General features: G+C 44.5%; 1 pseudogene; it reads right to left on the reverse strand.

Annotated features, from left to right (window-relative positions):
* Positions 1-4,154: 4,154 nt before the first annotated feature.
* On the reverse strand, positions 4,155-7,870 carry LOC134385761 (diacylglycerol kinase delta-like; annotated as a pseudogene).
* Positions 7,871-9,495: the final 1,625 nt, after the last annotated feature.

The following is a 9,495-nucleotide window of genomic DNA, read 5'->3' on the forward strand; positions in this document are numbered from 1 at the left end:
CTCTGTAGGTATTAAGTATATCCATGTATTTCAAAGACAGAGGATGAGACTAGAGCAGAATATCGACAAGAGTGAATAAAAATCAGGCACTTTAGACTAAAAAGACTAACTTTTCTGAAAAAACACTCCCCAAATTTACAGCTGAAATTAAAACAAATATTTGCAATGAATTTTACACATCAGCTTTTACATTAATCTGAATTTTAAATCTTAAAAAATACACTGGTAATAAATATCAGAAATCCATTCTTACCCTCAATAAATTTTTCAGAAAAATTTCTTATGCAGGCATACTACTCAGGGAGCTTTTTATAAAAGTCATATTTTTCAAATTCTTTTTTTTTTTTCTTATATACTTTCAGTCAGGGTTGGCAGTCCTCAATTTGAACTTCTTTTTAAAGGTGTTTTAGTTTTTGAGGGAAATTTTCTTTCCTTCAGTTAATATTTGTTGACCTTTAGGCTGATTAGTGATTAGAAGAGTAAGTCTGAGATACTATAGATGAAAAGAAAGTAGTATATTTAAGTTTGGAGAGGCTTTTGAAATGTTGTTGTAGTTGTACTATAACCTCTGGACACTGTGGTGTTGGATCTTGTCCAAAAGTCTTACAGAGGTGTGACTGACACTCAGGCAAGAATTACCTAGGCTCACACAGGCTTACGTAGATGGTGTAGCAAGTTCACCAAGGGAAAGCTTTAATGCTCTGTTGGTTGTGGCAGGGGTAAGTGATAGAACTGCTCTGGAGTATTCTACCTACATTATTATTATTGTTATTATACTAACAATTTGGAGTTCTTGGGCTGGCCAGTTAGCTGAGTTGGTTAGAGCATGGTGTTATGACACCAAGGTCAAGGGTTTGGATCCCTGTACAGGCAAGCTATACACACACACACACACACACACACACACACACACACAAATAAATAAATAAATAAAATTTAAAAATTACTTTTTATTTATTTAATTTTAATTTTTTTTTGGCAGCTGGCTGATATGGAGATCTGAACCCTTGACCTTGGTGTTATCAGCACCATGCTCTTCCAAGTGAGCAAACTGACCAGCCCCTATTTTTAATTTAACTTAATTAATTTATCCTACTCATTAAATTTCATAATAAGCTTACATAATTAAGTCCTGTTTGTATTTTCTTTGTACACCTGAGGCCATCCCAGTTCATCCCCTGACTTCCTTGATCCCTAAGCCCATGCTATTACTGATCACACTATGTAAATACATGGTGTATTAGCCAGGGTTCCCCAGAGGAACAGACTGATAGAATATATATATATCCTTTCATAAAATATAAAAAGATTTATTATAAGGAAATAGGTCATATGATTATGGAGGCTCACAAGTCCCATGTTTTGCAGTCAAGAAGCTGGAGACCCAGGAGAGCCAATGGTATAGTTCTAATCTGAAAGCCAGCAGGCTTGTGATCCAAGAACAGCTGATGTTTCAGTTTGAGTCTAAAGGCAGGAAAAGACCAAAGTCCTAGGTTAAGGGAGTCAGGCAACAGGAGTTCTCTCTTACTTAGTCTTTTTGTGGCATTCAGGTCATCAATAATTTATTTTTCTTTTTTCTTTTTTTGCAGCTGGCCAGTGCAGGGATCAAACCCTGGACCTTGGTGTTATCAGCACTATGCTTTAATCAGCTGAGCTAACTGGCCAGCCCCCAGGTCTTCAATTAATTGGATGAGACCCACCCACACTAGAGATGACAATTTGTTCTATTCAGTTTACTGATACAAATGCAAATCTCATCCAGAAACACCCTCATAGACACAGACACATTGAGAAAAATATTTGACCAAATATCTGGGCACCCTGTGGCCCTGTCAAGTTAATACATTAAAATTAACCATCACACCTGGCTACATGAAAGGCCTGGAAACTCCACTGATTGACAGATACCACACCACAAGAAGAACAGATTCTAAATGGTTTGACTGGATATAAATGCAGTTGGAATGTCACATTAGTGAGGCCCTCAGGCTGGACCACTATGAAGGGTAATCTTTTCAGCATAGCATGGGAGTGGAGGAGTGGATCATGACTGTTGGGAAAATTAAGGTTTATAGTCTTTTTCAGTTTTAGAAGCATTGCTAGTCCTCTGACCAAAGAATGATCCTGCATAGGCTATGTGCCAGACTCTCCGAAACTGTGTGCAGGCCCACGGGATAGGTGCTTAAGAACTGTCAGATAAGAAGGAAAGAAAGTCCTGGAGCTTCTTGGACCTTGGGAACCTGGGCCAAAGAACATCCTGATGACTTGTGAGAAAAGATCCAAGTATTAATGAAATAACCACAGCTGCATGTTTGCACACAGACTAATGTTATCAGTCTGTGGCTCGGTGATAAAAACAGGATTTCCCCAAACCACTCTCGGAATTCTCACTTGTGGAGTGGACACACTGCCCAGGACAATCCCAACTGGGACTCCAGATTGCTGTTCACAGGGCTTCCCAGGTGTAGGTGTTTCCCCAATTTGGTGATGTAAACACTGTTTAATTCTTTTTTTCTCTTCTTCTTTTTAAAATATGCTTACATAATCTTGCTTTCTTTGCTTACTTGCTTATTGCGGTATCTTAATAAATATCATAAACTGGCTTATTAGTGGTTTCTTTTACCAATGAATCCTTTGAACCTAAATGAAAGTAAAAACTTTCAGCAAAACAATGATGTTGCACCTTTTTAGTTGGAGGTGAGGCAGTGGTGCCAGCCTAACTCTATCTGGTTGCTTACACCCATCTGGCTGCACCTGAGGAATACCTGTATCACAAGAGGCTCTTAGGCTCAGAGGGAGCCAAAAGCAGAACTTTGGGGAGAGGAGGAGCACTAAGGATCACATGTCTCTCTGCAAAATCCCACCCCAATACCCTCTGCCCTGGAGAAAAATTTTGTAACTGTACAAAATAAGATAAAATATGAGAACATCAAACCTGATAGTACGTAAAATATGCAATTATAAAATGTAAGTTAGTTTATTTTACAGCAATGTAAAAATACTGGATTTTTCTTCAAGATGAAAACTGTATTAATTTGCTAGGGCTGCTATAACAAAATAACCAGGCAGCTTATTAAACAACAGAGTCTTAAACTATGAAGCTATTGTGTCGTAGTTCTGGAGGCTGGAAGTCTATGATCCAGGTGTTGGCAGGATTAGTTCCTTCTGAGAGCTGAGATGGAAGAATCTGTTCCATGCCTGTGTCCTGGATTCTGGTGTTTGCCGGCAATCCTTGGCACTCCTTGGTTTCTGCTGGATCACCTTAATCTTTACCTACATCTTCACTTGGCCTTTTCCCTGTGTGTATTTCTGTGTCCAAATTTCCCCTTTTGTAAGGATACCAGTCATTAGATTAGGTGCCTATCCTACTCTAGTACGATCTCATCTTAGCTAATTGCATTTGCAACAACCCTATTTCCTTTTTTTTTTAGAAGATCAAAAACAGGTTTGTTTTATTTATACACAGAACAACTTATTTACAACACCCAGGTATGGACTATGTAGCTAACGATACAAGAGGCATTTGCTTTCAAGGTGGTCACCGTATAAATTAGGATTATAAATATGAGGGGATAAGCCCCACCTGTGGGCACAAAACCTTTTCTCCAAGACTCTTCAGGAATCCTTCCTTCCTCTACTAGACAGGACACCACCAGACCCCTGGGACTCTGGACTTGGAGCAGGCAGAAAAGCAGTCCCACAGGCAGCGGGGTAAACCACCGTGTGTGGAAACACCACCCGTCGCCAGCTGGCAGTTTCCTACAACAGTTATATTCATTCCTTCTCACTTCTAACTTGTTAGAATTAGAAAAATGGTTTTTACATAAACAGTGTTGTTTTAATCACTGACAACATATAAATTTTAAACAACACTCTTGAACCAAACACAACACTTTCCCCAGAGGAGGACACTGAAGACTCGGGGTGGCCCTGGTGCCAAAGGCTGGGCCCCAGGAGGCCCCCAAACCACTGTCACCTTCTTGTTCTTATTGCACTCCTTCCTCACCAAGATCCAGCTTGTCCTGGGGCTTGTTCTGGGAACCTCGGAGCCCTCCATGCTGGGACCTCAAGACAGGTGTCCATCAGCTCCTCTGTGAGCCTTTTCCACTTTGGAGATCAAGTGAGCACTGTGGCTAGGTTACTTCTCCCTCCGTCTAAAATGACTGTTCCGGGGCTCCCGGGCTACTGTGGGTGTCTTTGTTCTTGTTGTTCTTCTCCTTTTTAAACTTGGTCAAGAGGTGAAATTTACCACTGTGGCTGCGTTTGGAAAGGCCCATCACTCTCTCATCGCCAGGCTCCGTGGGCTGGCAGAGCCAGGGGGTGCTGGCCAGCTTCCTGAGCTGTCGGTCCATCTTGGCAAGAGCAGCCCAGAGCTGCTCCAGTGTTATTCATCTCCAGGACATGCATGTCCATCCCCAGGAAAAAGCTGCAGTTCAGCCCCTCAGTGGTTCTGGGCTTGCCATGCACGCAGTCCATGGACTTGGAGTTGGCATTGACAGCATGAGCAAGTTCCTGTTCCATGTCTGGGTGGGACAGCTATTTCCTGGATACTGTGAATGAGGACCCCTTCCACCTGCCTGAGCTGGTCCATCTGGGTAGCCGCTTCCTCAGACAGGATCTTGCGGTACAGAGAGAAAGATGGAGGGTGGGGCAGCTCACACTTCTGCTTATCTGCCCAGGACTTCAGGGTGTTCTCAAACACCCTGTCTCTGGTCAGCATCTGTGCCCAGTTCTTGTGGACAATCCGAATGTACCCTGGGGGCTGGATCCAGGCCTTGCAGTCCACCGGCACAGGTATGCCCTCACCGCCCAGGATGGAAATCTTCATGGTGTGCCACTGATCCAGTGATGCTGCAGCTTGAACACACATCAGATGGCCATCTGCATGCTGCCAAACATGGCCACCACCTCCAAAATCTTATCATCACATGACGGAGCTGAGAAAGTGTCATCTTCCTTGGTGTTCCCCCTGCCTCCGAAGTTGGTCCCTCTGGCATAGCTGGGAAGGTTGAAGACAGCAATTCCCTGCAGAATGGGGGGTGAGACCGGCCCCCCATCACACTCCAGCAAGAGCTTCTTTTCCAAGCTCTTGTGGGTTCTGTGCAGAAGCTCTTTGGTTCTGAGGACTCCATACCACATCACATTCATGGTTTAACTTCTGCATTTTTCTGGGTGCTCGTCACGCTTGTTGCTAAAGTCCAGAGATATCTTTCCATCCAGGCCAATGCCAAAATAGTTGTTCATGATATACTTCTCTGTATAATACTCTAGGTTTTCTGGTTTGTTGTTAAAAGGATCAGCACTAATTAATAAGTATCTGATGACTGAACCTCCAGGAAAGGAACTGGACATCCCGGACCAGCTGTGTGGGTAGAGAATCTTGGTATTCAGCTCGGGAAGGCTGTCCAGGCTTCTGACTGGGGAGGAAGAGAGGCAGAGCCACCCAGGGACACACTTGCTTTGCAGTTCAGCTCTTGCATGGTGATGGAGTTTGGATGTTTTGTCCATTCCAAAGCTCATGTGGAAATCTGATCCCCAATGTGGCAGCATTGGGAGCAGTTTGAGTCATGGGGGCAGATCCCTCATGAATGGATTAAGGCTCTCCCTGGGGGAGGACCTGAGTGAGATCTTGCTCTATTAGTTCCCATAAGAGCTGGTTGTTTAAAAGACCCTGGCACCTCCCCTCTCTCTCTCTTGCTTCCTCTCACCATGTGATCTACTTGTACCTGCCACTTTCTGACATGAGCAGAAGCAGCCTGAGGCCCACACCAGATGCAGCTGTCTCAGAATTGTAGCCAAATAAACCTCTGTTCTTTATAAATTACACAGTCTCAGGTATTTCTGTTATAGCAACAGAAAATGGACGAATACACATGACAATTTAGATACTTTGTAGTGGCTCCTCCCTTTGGTGACCCCGCAGTTCTCACTGTCGTATCACAGAGGACACACCCTGTTATCCATCTTCTCTTCTGATTGAGACTGAAGACAAACCTTTCCTGCTCTTGGGTCTGGGCATTCTGCTCATCAACAGCTCTTTCCATGTGTTCTGTGGTTGGTGAATGATTTCTTCAGGCTGTTGGCTGTCAGCATGAGTTGTTCCCAAGGCTGGAATATCTGCCATGGGGCAGAGCATGCCTATCTCATTGACCTGTCCCTGGAGGAGCTGCAGGCACTGCCCACCCCATCCCTATCTCTGGTGGTGGGTGGGTTGGACAGAGAGGAGGAGGCCAGGGACTCATCATCTGAGGTCTTGAGGAGAGAGTCCAGCTTCTCTTTCAGGACCAAGCATTTCTTGGCTGTGACCTCTGACTCCTCCAAGCTCTCGGTCGTCTTCCATAGACCTTCCTCACCCGGGACTCTGAAGTCCTTCATGGTCTCACACAGCACTTTGGCTGAGGAGATCACCACTGAATGCTGGTCTGAGGTCAGGATTTTAGAAAGATGGGCTGCCACTGAGTCGTCACAGAAGGGAATGTGCTGCACATCGGAATTCTCACTCAAGTCTTCAGTGACAGTGGAGGAGGAGGCCTGGTGAGGGAGGTTGGTATCCTCTACCGTGATGTTCCACCTGTCCAACATCTTAGTGCTGGGTCTTTCCAGCTTTTCCAGGATCTGGGGGAGCTGGGTATCTCATCGCAGGCTAAGCCCCAGCAGAGCACACGTCCTAGGCTGTTCCCCGACCCAAGGGGCAGCAGCCTTTGTGAAGGCTAAAGCTGTTGATTTCAGAGAGGACCCAGCCAACATTGCCATCCCAGTCACAAAATAGAATCCAAAATGTGTCAAACTTCTGGAATAACCATAAGACAAGGTACAGTTGTCTATTCATGAAGTCAAAGACCTGGGCAGGGTTCAGCAGCTGTTTGACTATTCTGAGGAACTTCACACCCTGGTTGTCCCCATTTTTTAACTGATGAAGACCAACAGCAGGCTTGTGCAAGACAGAGGACAGGTGGCCTTCTAGAACCCATCAGAGTCGATGCTGTTGAGGGCTGTGGGAGGGATGATCGACACCTTACTCAGGTCGAGTGGGCATTTGGTCACTAAGGATTCTTTACATGACATGTGAACCTTGGCCTTGCACCAGAGGCAGTGTCAGTCCTGCAGGCACAGCATGCTGTCACAGATATTGTTACACACTGTGCACTTGGAGCTCAAGGGCGGGTTTCCTTCCAGCCACTAGTGGGCTATGGTGATCCCATCCTCCTCCTTTATGATGTCCTTCCTGATCAAGGCCATCGTGGTCCATTTGCAGTTATTGGCCATGCTCACAGCACACCATTTGTGGGCCTTAAATTTGCACATTTCACAGGATAGTCCGTGGGACATGATTCTGGACAGAGCCTGACTGCACACATTGCAGTAGGTTGGCAGCGTGTGGGAACATGCGTACCAATTGTGCATCCCTGAGAAACGGTCCATGCTGTAATGGGTAGGCTCAAAATGCTCCCTGGTCTGGACAGTCTTTAAAGCTGCAGTCCAGCTTCCATTTCTTCTCTGTTATCAGCACACAGAATGAGCTTCCTAGATGGAATGATGACCATAAAGCTGTTGTTGACATTTTTGGTGCCGGCTTCAGCCACACAAGCATCTGTCAGATCAACCTCATCAAATGTGATTGACTTTGGCATAGTGCAGCGTTTGCCCTTGAAGCTGGAAGTATCTCCATTTGCATCATTGGAATGAGTTGTTCTGTTTGGTGAGCATCCTCTCTTTGAAGATGGTCTTCTGACAGATCTGTACACCTTGAGGATGAGTTTCTGTGGAGAGTGGGGGTCTGCCTTGGACCTGCTGGTGGACGGCTCCTCCGGTGGCAGTGGCCAAGGAGGCACAGTGGACCCAGAAAAGGGGCGCCTGCCACAGCCACCATGCTGCCAGGCTGACCCTATTTCTAAATAAGGTCACATTTTGAGGAACTGGGAGTCAGGACTTCAACATATGAAATTTTCAGTGAGATAATTCAACCCCAAGAGAAACTAATAACAAGCAAAGTCATCTTTTGTAGAGAGCTATCATCAGCTTGCTTCTGCTTCCTCCCCGGTCACCTTAGTCATGTGCTGTTGCAGAGGAGCCCATGCTTGCCAGTGATCCCTGCAGAAATATGGTGTGGCCGATACCACTGAATGCTTATTTCTTTAAACTTTCTTTTCCTGTGATGTCTCAGAAGCTTTCTTTAAAAATCTTTTTTCCCCCTTTCTTTCTTTTCTCTCCTTCTCTTTTGATTCTCCACAACCTCTTCTGTGTAATTTTCCCTCAAATCTGCATCCCTGCCACAACCTCTAACAGCACCCATTGCCTGCTTATTATTTCCACTAGGCTGAACCTGCTGTTGCCTCAGAATAACTTGTTTCAAGACTCCTTCCTCCTAACGTGACCATCAAAAATAAGTCTAATTCTTCCAACTTCTCTAGTATATTGATTGATTTCACTTTACATTCTTTTGGGAAGTACAGAAAATTTACTATGTAATTCTTCAAATTAACCTGGTTCAGAATATTAGACACTTTCATTTCTTGCACTTCATTTGATTGATCAGTCATGAAGTCATTTTACTTTCTGAGCATGTGGCTTGAACCTCTTCTCTTCCTTTATGTTAACACTGTTTCTGACCTCATTCCTGTCCTTGTTACCTAATGTGTGGACTAATGCTGTTCCTCTCCATTCCATACCCTACTGCAAGATATTGCTCTTATAATATCATTCACTGGTCAAAGAATTTTGCATCAATTGTACAAATAAAGCTCCTGGCATTCAAGGTGGTTAATATGTATTTTTATCCTATTTGTTCAACTCCCTGACCTCCTATACCTGGACTGACTACCACTGACAACATATGGATTGGCACTGCTGCAAACTCATTGTCTCCACCCCACTTTATGAGCTTTCCATACTACCTGTAAATATATAGCTTTCTCTGCCCTACTTCTCAATGGCTATTCTAAATCTTCCTCAAGCATTAGACCAAAACCCTTACTCCTAGGAGCCCATGCGTTTGCTTTGGAAAATTGATAAATTGGGTATTTTTTTTTCTCAACTATCTTCCCATGTGCTTACAAACTTATTGATACCCACTCATCTAGATCAACAGCTTATTCAGTGACAATACTGCCCCTTGTGCCCTGTCCCTACTCCATTGGCCTTTGGGCACTTTGCTTTGTTGTTCAATTCCCCCTCTGCTATAGGTCAATTGTATCCCCCAAAAGTTCATGTATTGAAAACTTGACCCCCATTGTAACAGCATTAAGAGGGTAGGAAATCCAATTATGGTATTTGAAAGGTGGGGCTTTTTTTTTTTAAAGATGACTGGTAAGGGGATCTTAACCCTTGACTTGGTGTTGTCAGCACCACACTCTCCCGAGTGAGCCATGGGCCGGCCCCTGAATGGTGGGGCTTTTAAGAGGTGATTAGATTGTGGAGACTGTGCCCCTGTGAATGGATAGATCCATTCCTGGAGTAATGGGCATGGTTCTGATGGCTTTAGAAAGAGGGCAAGTG

This window comes from Cynocephalus volans, chromosome 9 (genome assembly GCF_027409185.1).
Source record: "Cynocephalus volans isolate mCynVol1 chromosome 9, mCynVol1.pri, whole genome shotgun sequence".
NCBI classification, from domain to species: domain Eukaryota; kingdom Metazoa; phylum Chordata; class Mammalia; order Dermoptera; family Cynocephalidae; genus Cynocephalus; species Cynocephalus volans.